The sequence below is a fragment of the Cygnus olor genome, chromosome 1 (assembly GCF_009769625.2).
Source record: "Cygnus olor isolate bCygOlo1 chromosome 1, bCygOlo1.pri.v2, whole genome shotgun sequence".
In the NCBI taxonomy this organism is placed as follows: Eukaryota; Metazoa; Chordata; class Aves; order Anseriformes; family Anatidae; genus Cygnus; species Cygnus olor.
Genome location: NC_049169.1, coordinates 173,625,905 through 173,640,326, shown reverse-complemented (window position 1 = coordinate 173,640,326; position 14,422 = coordinate 173,625,905). Strand labels below are relative to the sequence as shown.

Below are 14,422 nucleotides of genomic sequence, written 5' to 3'. Positions count from 1 at the left end.
AGTGGCTGGTTTTTGTTCAGATTTTAGTAAGGCCTTCGAGACTGTCTGTGGATAAGTAGACAGTAATATGGATTGAAAACTGTCTGAACCACTGGACTTAGATGGTTGTAATTAGTGATGTGAAATCCAGCTGAAGGTCAATCACTAGTGGTGAGCCCCAAGGCTCAATACTGGGGCCAACAATGTTTAACATTTTTATTAATAACCTGGATGACTGGACATAGTACCTTCACAGCAAGTTTGCAGTCTATACAGAGTTGGGATGAAGCCTTCATACTCCAGATAGTTGTGATTTGGAGGAACCTCAACAGGCTGGAAAAATGGTTAGAGTTTCATGTAATTCAACAAAGTGAAATGCCAAGTCAAACACTGTGGGAGAAATAACCCCATGCACCAGTATAAACTGGTGCCCAACTGTCTAAGAAGCAGGTTTGCAGAGAAAGACCTGGGGGTCCTGGCAGACAAACATTTGACCACCAAGTGACTATCGATGTCACTTTGCAGCAAAGAAGGCCAACAGCTTCCTGGACTGCAAGAGGAAGAGTGTTGCCAGCAGGTTAAGGGAGGTGATCCTTCCCCACTACTTAGCCCTTTTGAGATGTGCTATGGCCAGTCCTGAGCTTTCCAATGCAGAGGAGACATGGATGTTGTGAAGTGAGTCCATCAAAAGGCCACAAAAATATTTAAAGGACTAGAGGTTCTCTTGCCTGAGGAGAAGCTGAGAGGTGGGACTGTTCAGCTTGGAGAAGAGAAGGAACAGGGGGATCTTATCAATATGCATAAATACCTGAAGGGTGGGTGCAAAGAAGATGGACCCATCTTCTCATCTTAATGCCAGGTTCATCATACCTTTGAAAATGTTCAGTTAGAAAATACAGCTTCTAAACATCATGACCAATGTATGCTAAGTTAGTTGTTGAGTTAACAAACATTCTAATGTTATTCCAGCCTCAGTTTAATCAGTTCAAGAACTAACATCTTGCTGGTGGGTTCTGTGAAAAGTCCCATATCCCATAATCTTTCCATTCTCAATGAATTTTGTATTTCTGAGACACCAGTGTGCTTATGATATCGTTTCTAATCATGAGTGTTTCAAACACAAGAGTCTCCAAGATCCCTTCAGAAAGAAAAGCTTTAGTATCAAGCAAGAATACATTCAAAACAGTGTAGATATTTATCCTCAGTATTTTTCAGACATTGCTTCAAACACTCTTTTTCTGTCAAAATTATTTTTGTAAATGTAAAAGTGAAACATACAGAGGCTGAGGCATCATCCTTAGTGTTAAGATTTGCTGGGAGTCAGTTTGGAAATGAATGCTGTTAGAGAGTTCATGTATTTAGAAGGTTAACCTTATCTTTTTGATTGAGTTTATCACAAACAGCACAATCCCAAATGTGAGCTATCTAATACCGCTACCCTCAACAGCATGAATATGTGAATAAATACATGGTTAGTTGCAACAGTTTAAACTTACACATCTCTCTTATACATCCTTGACTTTCAAATTAAAACAAATTTTAATTGTGTATTACAGAGAAACCAATAAAATAAACCAGAGGCAAGTATCCTAGGAACTTCCAAGAAAAACAAGAAAGACTGTGAGCTTATCTAAGGGAACAATATAACGTAGTTCGTTTAAACATTTTGTTGTTGTTGTTGTTATAAGTCGAAAAATGACCCAAATGCAATCATAACTAAACACAGTGCAAAGGACAAATAGGGTAATACAGCTGAAATGCTAATTTGATCAGGTCATAAAGACAGGTGGAAAGGAGGAGGCAAAACAGAAAAGGGAAGATGATTTGCATGGGGATTCTGTGAACTAGCAGTGTAGAACAGTGAACCTAGCAGCTCTGGGCCACCATCTCTGAACTCAGCTTTTTGTCATTCTTCATTAAGGGATTCTGAGAGTTGAGTTTCTACTGCAAGTAATTGCTACATATTTCCAAAATTATACCACCCAGTGCTAATTCTCTCTGTGGTGAAGGTAGCTATTGCCCTTGAGCATGGAATGCTCTGGGAAATGAGTTATCTTTCTAATGTGCAGAACAGGGAAAATGATGCTAGTACAGGAACAGACACTGGTGTGTGCAGCAGTCATGGGTAATGCTTCATTTACTTCAATAGCTTTCTATCCCTCTCTCTCCTTCCAAACTCCTTCCCAGTTACTCATTATTGCTGCACTGAGGTGAATTAGTGGTGCTTTAAATAGGAGGGGGAAATTACATAATAAAAGAGGATCTAGTATGCAAAATATGAGAAATATACTACATTCGAAAACAAAATTGTTAAATTAATAAATAAAAAGAATAAAAATATATTACCACTTACTGTTCGGCAACGCATATGACTTAACAGTACTAACATCACATATCACAGGTTTTGTATTAGATTAATAATTTAATTAACTAATAATATTTTTTTAAGTATGCATACATACAAATTGATGAATGCATGAAAACTTTAAAAAATTGTTTACACCAGTTAAAGCTTGTATGTATGTATCTTACTGTTTCAAGTACAATAGGCATGTGGGGGACAACTGAATAGATGGTGTCATTCTTAGCCTTAGTGATCAATGTCTTCAAATGAAGATAGACTGGCTTTTCATTTGTTCAAGTATAATTAGGAATAAATTCACTGAAGTTGGAGTTACAATTAGACGTACCTTTTGATTTATGAAGAATAAACTCTATTGTTATTGACATCAGATTTGTGATTTTTTATGCATTTATTTGGCATTAAACAATGGTTGTATTTATTGCTTTTGTCTACAAGAAATCACATAGGATTCAGCCCTTAGTAGTTTCAGTCATTGCAAAATTGATTTCTTTAACCAGAATCTAAACATAAAGTGCCACTTCATGTATGCACTCATGTCTTGACAGGAACATAAAGGTGTGAATCAGTGACCTATCATAATCACAGCAGGGATGTTCAGCCTAGGGAACCATGCTTAAAGCAGTCCAAAGCTAAAACTCCAGACTTCATTTATAACAGATGTAAATGTCAGCATGTTCAATTACTTATCCATGTAAATGTAGCCAATAACTACTGATATTTTACATCTGAATTCTTTGTGGGTGTTATATAGTCATAATTTTTTAATTTTTAATCAACTTTAACATCTTAGATCTACTTTAAACTTTATCATTGAAGGAAAACACCTGTTGATTTTGTGTGGCAGTCAGAGCTTGGCCCTACAATCCTCTCAGTGCCACGATGTCCTCCTTTTGTATCTTCACTGATCCCAGTTGGTTTGACCAAACTCACCTCTATTTCCTGTATGAGGAGATACAGGTGCCCATTTTTTATACTAAGTGGCAGTACAGTGAGTTCATTCCTTAATTTTAGCACAGCATCCATGACAGTAGACCCCCAGTTTGGAGGAATCAAAGAACCTGTGAGCAGGAACCAGTGCAGTACATTGCAAAGGAGTATATTGTCCACTGTTTAGACAGCTTTCGAAAATGAAACTCTGATCTCGTTGCTCTGTTAAATCTCCTGCAACTATTAAGCTGATTTTTTTGTGTCTGTATACTTCCTCTTAATCTTCGTTGACATAATTCTTCCTCTTTATGCCCACAGTTATTTCCCCGTCCTTGCTCATATTGTCACCAACAGGTGGATAAATCACGTAAACCTAAGAAACATGTCCTCAGTAGCAGAAAACAAAGTCATGGCAAGGCAAGGCAAGGCAAAAGAAAAGAGAAGAAGGGAAGGGAAGGGAAGGGAAGGGAAGGGAAGGGAAGGGAAGGGAAGGGAAGGGAAGGGAAGGGAAGGGAAGGGAAGGGAAGGGAAGGGAAGGGAAGGGAAGGGAAGGGAAGGGAAGGGAAGGGAAGGGAAGGGAAGGGAAGAGGAGAGGAGAGGAGAGGAGAGGAGAGGAGAGGAGAGGAGAGGAGAGGAGAGGAGACTAGAGGAGAGGAGAGGAGACTAGAGGAGAGGAGAGGAGAGGAGAGGAGAGGAGAGGAGAGGAGAGGAGAGAGGAGGAGGAGAGGGAGAGGAGAGGAGAGGAAAGGAGAGGAGAGCAGAGGAGAGGAGAGGAGAGGAGGAAAGGAAAGGAAAGGAAAGGAAAGGAAAGGAAAGGAAAGGAAAGGAAAGGAAAGGAGCGTAAAGGAAAGGAGCGTAAAGGAAAGGAGCGTAAAGGAAAGGAAAGGGAAAGGAAAGGAAAGGAAAGGAAGGAAAGGAAGAAAGGAAAGAAAGGAAAGGAAAGGAAGGAAAGGAAAGGAGCGTAAAGGAAAGGAAAGGAAAGGAAAAGGAAAGGAAAAAAGGAAAGGAAAGGAAAGGAAAGGAGGAAAGGAGCGTAAAGGAAAGGAAAGGAAAAGGAAAGGAAAGGAAAGAAAAGGAAAGGAAAGGAAAGGAAAGGAAAAGGAAAGGAAAGGAAAGGAAAGGAAAGGAAAGGAAAGGAGCAGAAAGGAAAGGAAAGGAAAGGAGAAAGGAAAGGAAAGGAAAGGAAAGGAAAGGAAAGGAAAGGAAAGGAAAGGAAAGGGGAAAGGAGAAAGGGAAAGGGAAAGGGAAAGGGAAGGAAAGGGAAGGAAAGGGAAGGAAAGGAAAGGAAAGGAAAGGAAAGGAAAGGAAAGGAAAGGAAAGGAAAGGAAAGGAAAAGAAAAGAAAAGAAAAGAAGAAAGAAGGAATGTACCTTGACTCAGAGTTTCATTAATGCACTCAGCTTTAAGTTGAGATTTCAAGAGGTAAATGGCCCAAATCAGGCTACAGAGACATTTGAAAATGCATATATATCTTAAGGCTCTGCATGGCATTTGGCTTTAAAACAATTATTGAAGAATTCAATTAATTTTGCAGGATACTTTATGCTGATCTGTAGATGTCATAAAAGAGAACTTCTGGCAAAAATAGTGCTGTCTTTTGGCATGAATATTGCAAAGAAAGCAACTCTCCTGAGATCATCTATACAGTTAACATTTCCTGTAGCAGTATGGGGGATTGCAGGGGAGGTAAAGGAGGAAAAGAGGGTACTGTTAGCTCTGAATATCTTTCAGCTTGGCAGTTGCCTTTGGTAGCGACTCCTGGAAGCCATTTCAGGGTGGCATTCCAGATCATAAAGACAGTTTGTACATGACCAATCTGAGGAAACAGAATACTGTGTGGGTGCAGCGACAAACACGACACAACATAACAGAAGTTGAAACCAGCTAAATTTTCAATTCAGTATCATAATTTGCTGTAGTAGACAATGTAAACAAGCTGCGTATAACATTCTTTCCTCTATGATCTTAAACAACGATCTGCACAACACAACATTATTCAAATAATCTGGGGAGAGATATAACCTAAACAAACAAGGCTTCTTCTAGAGTGAAGGCTTCTTCTAGTGCTTCAAGGCACTTCTAAATGACTCTGTTTTTTCCATTCTGAGGGAATGCTGTGAAGGGGCAGGGCACCTGAAATCTCATATTGTAGATATTCTCAAACTCAGAGAAGTCCAAAGAGCTGCAGTAAATCTCCCAATGTTAATAGCCTTAATGAGTCCATTCTCCAGCTGGATGAAGCCATACCATACCAACTACTAAGAATATTCCTCTTTATATCAAATTAACTACTTCCTTTTCATTAAAAGCAAGCAAATGAACAAAACAAAACAAAACAAACAAACAAACAAAAAAAAAGAGGCAACAAGGTGTTAATAAACAGAGAAGTCTGACCCAATATATTTTCTCTTTCTATAAGACTTCATAATTTAAATTTGAGAAAAAGATAGTAGCAAGGAATGTTTTACTGCATGGTGTTAGCAGTGTCTCTGGTATATGCCTTCCTCCACTTAAGGAATCCACTTAATATTTTGGGAAGTATTCAGTTGCCTGAACATCAGTGTCTAATGACTTTTGAGATACTCCAGGGAAGTCAAGATGTATATGCAGGGTTGACAGATATCATACGGGAATGCAACGGAATTGCAGCCTTCAGTAACAACAGCTGGGAGCTAGGCAGGATAGCCTATAGCATCTCATGAGCAAGAGGTTATTTATACATGACTCAGGTGCATAAAGCTATCCAGGTATTTTAGATAGCCTGACTTTGTCAAGGATGCAGAGTATAATGACAGATCTTATAAGTAGGTCCGAAGGACAGTAAGCATGAAATTAGCCCAGGGAAGGAATTTCCTTCCCATCCTTATTTCTTCAGCACTGGACTGTTGGCACTGTTAAATTCTGTTGATATTTAATAAAAGCTAGCATCTGTGCCTTGCTTGCCTCCAATTACAGAGCTTCATCCTAGGGCCACTTTTGAGTTTCCTACAAGCATTGATGCTTGAAGCACAGCTATAACAAAAGAATGGACTGACTTTTTTTTTTTTTTTTCCTGCCTCTGGATACCATTCAGTGCTTTTTTTTTATTTTATTTGTCTCAATTTTGTTTTTGGTTGGCGACCCTAAATGACCAGCCTGCAGCAATGCCACCCCTGTAGGAGTCCATTTGATCAATCTTCTCTCTATGTATAGCCTCCCAGGAACGGAAAATATCAGTGAAGGATGTTGCAGTGCCCCAATTACATGCAAACACACATAACCACTACTACAGCATTGTCAGGGCTATTGAATTGGCTAGAGAGAATAATGGGGATTCTTCATGATAAGCCATGATAGATAATGTGAAAATACAGTTTATAATTGTTAACAATGAACTCAACACCTGAAGGTTACTTCAGAATTGCTGTATAAAGCTACTTTAGGGATAAAATTCACTTCAGATCATGGTCAACATCTGCTAGAGAGAAGGAAAAGCTGGAGGAAAAAAATCTATCCAATTTTATCCATTCTTATCTTTCTAAGAGCCTTCTTTGATAGCCAGATGACTAAGAATAACTGGTTTAGAACCTCACATTTAGAAAGTACACAATACAAAATTAGAAAGTACAGGAAAAAAAAAAAAAAAAAGAGAGAAAATGTAAAAAAAGAAAATAAAACAACTGACATCTGAATTATATTGAACCAGGCATGCTTTCACTATTTAGCAAGCGCTTATCAGTTACATAAATTCAAATATTTTTTGAATTTTCAGTCTCTAACTGTTCCACTTTTTCCACTATGTAACTATTAGTCTTTCCTCAGTCATCAATGTTAGTGCTAACCATTTTTATTATCAGTAAGTCAGGCATGATTCAAACACAGCACTTAGGCCATAAGATGATTAAAAGTCCTGTTTTCCTATACATACAATTAGACCTATATTAGATTATAAATTTTATTGAAACTATTGTACATTACAGGAATCAATAATGTATCTGTATCTACACCTTCAGCGCATTATTTGTTACATATATATATATTTACACATAATATATATTTCTGAGAGATAGTATGTAAGAAAAAATAAAACTGGTATAAACAAAAATGCAATTTGGTGGATAAATTTCTGAAGTTATTTTGTACTGCATGTTTTAAAATAAGCTATAGAATCTGGTTGTCTAAGTTCTTTCTATATCATACAATATATGATTTTCAGAATGCTGTGAATTTTTCACATTTTAAAAACAAGGTCTTTCCAATGTATCTAGACAGAAAAAAAAAATAAGGAATTTGGCAAGTTCAAAATTCTTGAATTTAAGGTTAAGAAAACAAATTCTCTTCTATAAACTGGCATGTACGATATCAAAGAGCATTACTGATCCAGCTCACAAACATATATACAATTTCTCATACAAACACAAATAAAAATATATTATTTTTGTTGTATTGCAAAATGTTACTCTGGGAAGACATCTGATATTCCCATCACACTAGTCAAACCAGGCTTAAGACAAGGTATTGCAAGTAAGAGGAATATTCTTCTTGCATGCCTAGAATTCAGGTTAAATCCAGCACTCTCTGAGACACAGTAGATTTTTCCCCTTTTCCCCTAAGGACCTTCAGGTTATTCAGCAAATGGAGCTGAACCACTCTACCATTTTTCAGTCACTGTGCAATAGGCCCTAAATGGAAAAGTAGTCTGACCATGACATACAACTTCAGACACTGATTTGTCATCCAGCTCAACAAAAATGCTTTTCTAAAGAGAACTGAGATAGAAAATTTCTTTTCATATTCATATCTACATTTAATTACAGATTCAGCCTCACAAACAAAAAAGCCCAGAATAGACAATCACCACTGATGAGCACTGGGTCAAAGAAAAGCTAAGCACATACTATATCTGTATTTTTCCCTTGAATTGAACTTTCTCCTTAATAGCAGCAAGTAAAATCTCCTTTCTCTGCTCATATATGTTTGCGTCTTCAAACTTCAGTTTCACACAGAACTACATAAGTGTGTCCACTTTTCATAAATATAGTTGATTATATGATAAATTGTATATCTTTGTGATAAATTATCTCAGCTTTATGACATGGTCCACCTTTCTATAAAATGCTGAACTACAGAACACTTGTAGAGAAACAGTAAGGAATTTTTTATTTACTTATTTTAAATTAAAATTAACAGGGAGGCATTACTTTCTCTTTTTAAATCCATACTTCTTTTTTTTTTTCTCAGAACACATGACTTCCTAGTATACAGGATGAGCAGGACTCGCAAAACTCTTTTTACATCTGAAATGTCAGAAGTTAAGTCCATTTCTTAGATGACATGTAAGGCTAGAAATTAGAGTTTTATGCTACTGGAAAGGATCAGTTTCCCAATTTCTAACTTTGGAGTATCCCAAGATACTAGATGTTAATGTCATGACATTTCAGATATAGAGAAACTCTTTAAAGCTATATTTAGAAGTTTCAAAGGCTTCCTCTGAAACCTGCTCACATTTGGACCTACGGCAACCAAGGGATCTAAATCCATATCAACAGTTCAAGAGATAATCCATAAACATGCTTTAATGCTTTGAAATGCACCTAAAATAGTTTATTTCTAATGTGTGGCACTTACAGAAAATATGATGATGTGATTATACATTAAAGGTTTTACTACCATAAACGTAGGTCATCCAGAACAAACACAACTGATGGCACAGACTTTCAGAAAAGGTAGCCTAAAGTGAAAATTTCAATCCAGGCTGAGAGAGGTAAAGAATAATTTTATGTATTTATTTAGTAACCCCACAAAAGAAATATTTCTCATTGAAGATATTGCTTTTTCATTCCAAAGTTCATGTTAGAAAAAGCCATTTGCACCCCAAACGAAAATTCTTCAGTCCTTTCTTCATCATCAGGAGTTCTACAGAACAAAATAATTGTTATTTAAAGACAAAGCCAAGGTTTTCTGGTTTACAGCCTCATGAGGTAACACATTTATTAAATAACTTTTCTTACTTCTGTTATTTAGATTTCTTAAAAATGTATTCAAGAATATGTATTAAACTGAAAAGAGGAATATAAATGCTTTCAGAATGTAAATGCTGCTATTGTATCCTTTCATTTATAAATGTATTTATAAAGTCCACTGGAGCTTGATTTTATTTAACAAATATTTCTCATCATCCTCACTCTACTTATATCTTACCCATCAACTAGTTATGAAAGAATTTAAAGTCATAATCAAGATGAAAAATAAGAAAATAAGAAAAGTCTCACACTTATGGTTATCAACAATTTGTAAGGGAAATACACTAACATCAGATTCTTCTTTATTCTTCTCCTTGTTTTTGGAGGACAATCATTTATACATTTGTCACACCTGATAGAAATAAAGAAACAAATATAATCTTATGGATTTCCCTTAAGCTAACATTATTTCTATGTGATTAACTCCTATCATGAAATATTTGTTATAAAACTTCATTTGAGTGATTTCTTTATGAATTAAAGAGTAAACCATTGCCAAATACCCCTCTTTTTTACCCCAATGCAAGCAATGATGTTTTACAGGTGCAAGGCTAAGAATATCAATTAGCTTGAAAAAAAAATCAAGTAAATCTCTTTTCCATCTTTTCTTTTGCATATATTATAAGATCATCCATATGCAAGTCCATCATAAAATATATGCTATAAGTGTTATTACTGAGCAGAATGCTGAAATTTTAGGAAGCATCTTTCCCAGAAAGACAACAATTTAAAGATTGTCTTAGAAAGCACTGCAAAACTAGATGTTCACACACAGCCAGTTTTCCCATAAATGAGGTTAATTTGTGTTAACAAACTGTCAAAGAACCTGTCATATTCTATTCTCTTTCGAAGTACAAAAATGTTAAACAGATTACAAGAGTGAAATTATACCCCAAAGAAATCACATGCAGTGAAGAATATCAGTTGGTTTATAGCTTCTTATTTTGAAATTCCACTTACATCTGATTCTAAGGAGTATTTGTTTGCTTAAGTGTGTATATTGGAGAATACTAGTTTTCATTTTCATAATATTTTCTTTGAAATTGCTGTAATAATGGCAGTAGTTATGGGGAATGTTTATGCAAGTTCAAATATTTCACTCCATCATAAACTTTAATTAGTAAGTTGATCCTCTTCCCTCTCTGAATTTTTAATGAAGTAAAATATTAAATTTCACATATTTGTGAAAACAAATCCAGAGTACAATGGATAAGAAATGTTAATTTAATGCAACTTTTTACAATGATAAAAAGTACATCAACTTGCACTGGAAATTTTCAAGAAAGATTTTGTTTGTGCTGTAGCTACTATATGATTAGGACAGTTATTTATGCTACATTTGCAGTTTTAGACTGTACACTTAAGAAACTTTAGGATAATTTATCACTGAAAACATACATTTGAAGTGTCATTTGAAATATCATTCTTAGTTTAATAAACTAGAATTCAGAGTATCATAACACAAGGCAAATTCTGGTCTCATACTGCTTTCTACATGGTTTTCAGAATAATTGTTTTGATTTCCTAGGACTAAAGTTAGCACAGAAACATAAGACAAATAGTGAAAATTTTACCTATTCTCTTAATGCTTAATAAAAACATAGTAAATATGATAAATTTCATAACTAGATTAACTTCTGGCACATAGCTTTACTACTACAAGTATAAGAATACAGGAGGAAATTGAGTGTTTTATCTCTTTTTTTCTTCTCTTAAAAAAAAAAAATTCAATCAAAAGTTTGATATTAATATAGCATACTGGATAAATAAGTGGATTTTTTTCCTTTAAAACACTTCTAAATTGCTTCTTTGTATCCAACTTAAGAACTGCTTGCTGAAATCACACCATATTTGCCTTTGTATCATTGAAAGCAAACAGCCTTCTTTACTGTGTAAAGTTAATGAGTCCAATTAATGAGTCTCCAATACATGGGAGGAGAGACAGGAGAAAATAACATCAAATTCAGTTGTGTTACCTCAGGGAAGAATTATCTTATCGTGCCTTTAAACTCCAGTTCTCTCTGATAGATACGTTAACCCATATATCAGTTTAGTTCTAATATGCGAAACAGTCTTTTGGAAAGTTTAATTAAAAGTTCAGTGTCCTTTCAAGACTGAGTCTTCTCGTGTTCCATGCATCGAAAAAGTCTACAAAAATCACTGTCTCTACTTGTTAGTATTCTTTAGAGTGACTTGTATAATGCCACATGCCCAGGGTTGATTCTTATCATTTCCTATGAGTGTAAATACCTTGAACTCATTGTTTTCAGGACATTAAAAAATTTTCAAGAGTCATAGAGAGAAACATGAACATACAACTACATGGACTATTTATCTAGACAATTAAATTCAAAGTGTGAATTTAAAACACTGTAGTTACATTTGCATAACTCTGGCTTATATAACTTTTTCTAAATGATGTGTATATATATATGTATGTATATATATAAACATAAAAATATGTATATATGCATGTGCATATATATGCAGATATGCATATATATTTATATGCATATATGTATATGTATGTATGTGTATACATACATATAAAAATTTCCAGATAGGTTGGAAGTGAATTAACCAAATCCAAAGAATTATTCTTATTCTGGAACAGGAAACTCTACACATATATTTATACTAGTCTACTTCATCTTAGTCTGCCACTACCATTTTACCAACACAACACAAAAAATCTGTGTAAATGGATCCTAATGATGCAGCTTTAACTGGAATGTTTCTAAATGGTTGAGATATCACTCATGAAAAAAAAAATGCAACAACAAAAACAAAAACAAACAAACAAAAAAACAATAGTCAAGTAATCCTTCAGTGTGTTTCCTATTGAAAAATGTAGCCTCTGGAGTAAAGTTTTAAAATTATGATTCACAGATACAAACATATTTACTGGATGACTAAATTCAAACATGCCTATTATTCACAATATACTGTCATATCATTTGACTTTTATGTCCTGAGTCATCACTTCATCTATTTACCGACAAAAAGCTGAATTGACTGCCTCCCTTTCTTTGTATATAAATACATATAAATATAGTCTATCTATAACCTTAAGCATGGACTTATCCTGAAAAAAAAATCTCTAAACTGTTCTTGTTTTCATTTTTTGCATTAAACATGAAAAGCATAAGTATTTGAAATCCAGATTTTTTTGTTTATTATTATCTCACAACCTTCAAATTAGAAAATATATTTCACAGAAATGATTAGCTCTGATTCTGCTTTAACACTTGAAAGGTTACAGCAATAGGAAAAGGAAGAGCTTTAATTAAAGAATGAATTACTGAATACTCAATTTTAATTGATGTAGCTCTCTGCTATTATTTTGTGTGTTTATAGATATTTTATGTGATTCTATAATCAAGATGACACACACAGACAAAAAGCAAGACTTTAACCACTAAGGCTAAAGAAGGAAGGGCTACTGTAAGATCACATTCAGCCATTTAAGTTCAAGAATCATGTGAAGTGTGGTTTCCATGACAACAAGTCACTAATTGGTAACATAAAGTAAAAATCAGCCTTGACGGAATTTGGCAGTGAAATGTAAGGTGTAAAAAAAAAAAAAAAAAAAAAAAAAAAAAGACTTCAAAATAATTATAGGACAATTTTCCTGTGTGATGAAGAGATACAAGCAACCCCATGTTCCCATGTTCTGAGAAAGGATGAAAGCACCTGGAGTTCCAGGGTTATTTCAGATTTGGCAAAGCTGACTGCATACACTAGTCATTGTGTATTGATAGTCAACACCTACCTTCAGCAACAGATAAGGAGAGATGTTTGCGATGAGTTGATGAAGGATTTTTGCATCCTTGGGCTACAGATCAGCAAAGGAAAATGCTGTAGAGAATGCATGAAGTAAATAAAAGACACGAATAACAGGATTTTAGCATAAAGTCATGGGGTAAGAAGAAAAACAAATTAAAGGAGAGCAGAGGGTAAGAAAGGAGCTAAACTCAGACATGCCTCCCATTCTAACTTATTAGTAAGGGTTTCAGACACCTCTAGCTTGCAGACAAAGAGTCTTTTGAGACTAGAGGAAACTATCCAGGAAACACAATGGTACCATTCAAAATTTACCGATTTATGAACTGCTGCATATCATTTGTAAAAATTGCTTCAGCCTGCGTTACCTTTCACCAACTCTGTAAGTTGGCTCACTGGGTCACTAGGAGTGAACAAGAACATTTTGATAAATTCAGTTTCCATGACAATGAATTAGCCATGGAAAAGGGGGAGGTGTTGAAAGATCTGTGTTCTGTAGAATACTCTTCAAATGTTTGCCTGTTTTCATTTTTAGCCATTTAGTTCTCATGGCTCTGTTCCAGGACTCTTTAATTTGCCAGTAGCTGTTTTTCCTCTACAGATTAGAGGAGTAATTCATCAGTGGATGTTTCACTCAGTGGTCCCATCTAATGTAAGAGAACATAAAAATGATTTTTTCCAATTATGCTTTTTGTTTGCTTAGAAAGAATGCAGCAGGCTCTCTTTTTGTTGTTGTTCCACTACAACCTGGCTACAGAATGCTTAATCTTTCTTATTTATTGCCCAGTACTATACTTATGAGTACAATTGTACCTTGCAAGACATTGGGAGTTCGTTTTAAATACCAATGAGCCCCCAAAACAAAACAAAACAATGATTTGGATTTTTCTTCCACAGGAACAAGACAATAAAAGAATGTCACGTTCCAAAGCTTGGTATAGCCTGCATCAATGGGAACTGCTGAGAAAAAGACCTGAGAAAACAATTGCTATTTATTTTTGATAGAACAGCATAAAATTATTTTTCATTTGTCTGACTTCGAAAAGCAAAGCCAGTAGGACATTTTTTAGTGCCAGAACTGAAGACTACTTAAATTAGTGAATGCCTTTTTGCCACTTTCAGTTGGTCTTGGACGAGACCCTTACACTAATGGGATGAAGAGTAGAGGTATTTAACCATTCATAAAAATATACTTAAAATTCAGAGTAAGATGAGGGAGATCAGGAGAACCATTTACAATGATTATTGGGATAGATAGGTTGTCACCTAGAGACAACTGAGAAGGATTTGGCTCCTTCAGAAAGTAAACCTGTTCTTATGTATCTCCAGCAATATGCTTTGCATTGCCATTAATAAAAATTGTAAGG

General features: G+C 35.1%; 1 long non-coding RNA gene across 2 annotated transcripts in view; it reads right to left on the bottom strand.

Annotated features, from left to right (window-relative positions):
• The window catches only part of LOC121061656, a 58,701-nt gene that overhangs the window by 26,548 nt on the left and 17,731 nt on the right, over positions 1-14,422 (bottom strand). The window contains exons 1-2 of one of the 2 annotated variants that reach the window (XR_005815205.1): positions 13,371-13,446; positions 13,045-13,130 (exon numbers count right to left, since the gene is read on the bottom strand). This is a non-coding gene — a long non-coding RNA (uncharacterized LOC121061656). Of the gene's footprint in view, positions 1-13,044; positions 13,131-13,370; positions 13,447-14,422 lie in introns of those variants that run through there. The other variant, XR_005815204.1, reaches the window with a different exon arrangement.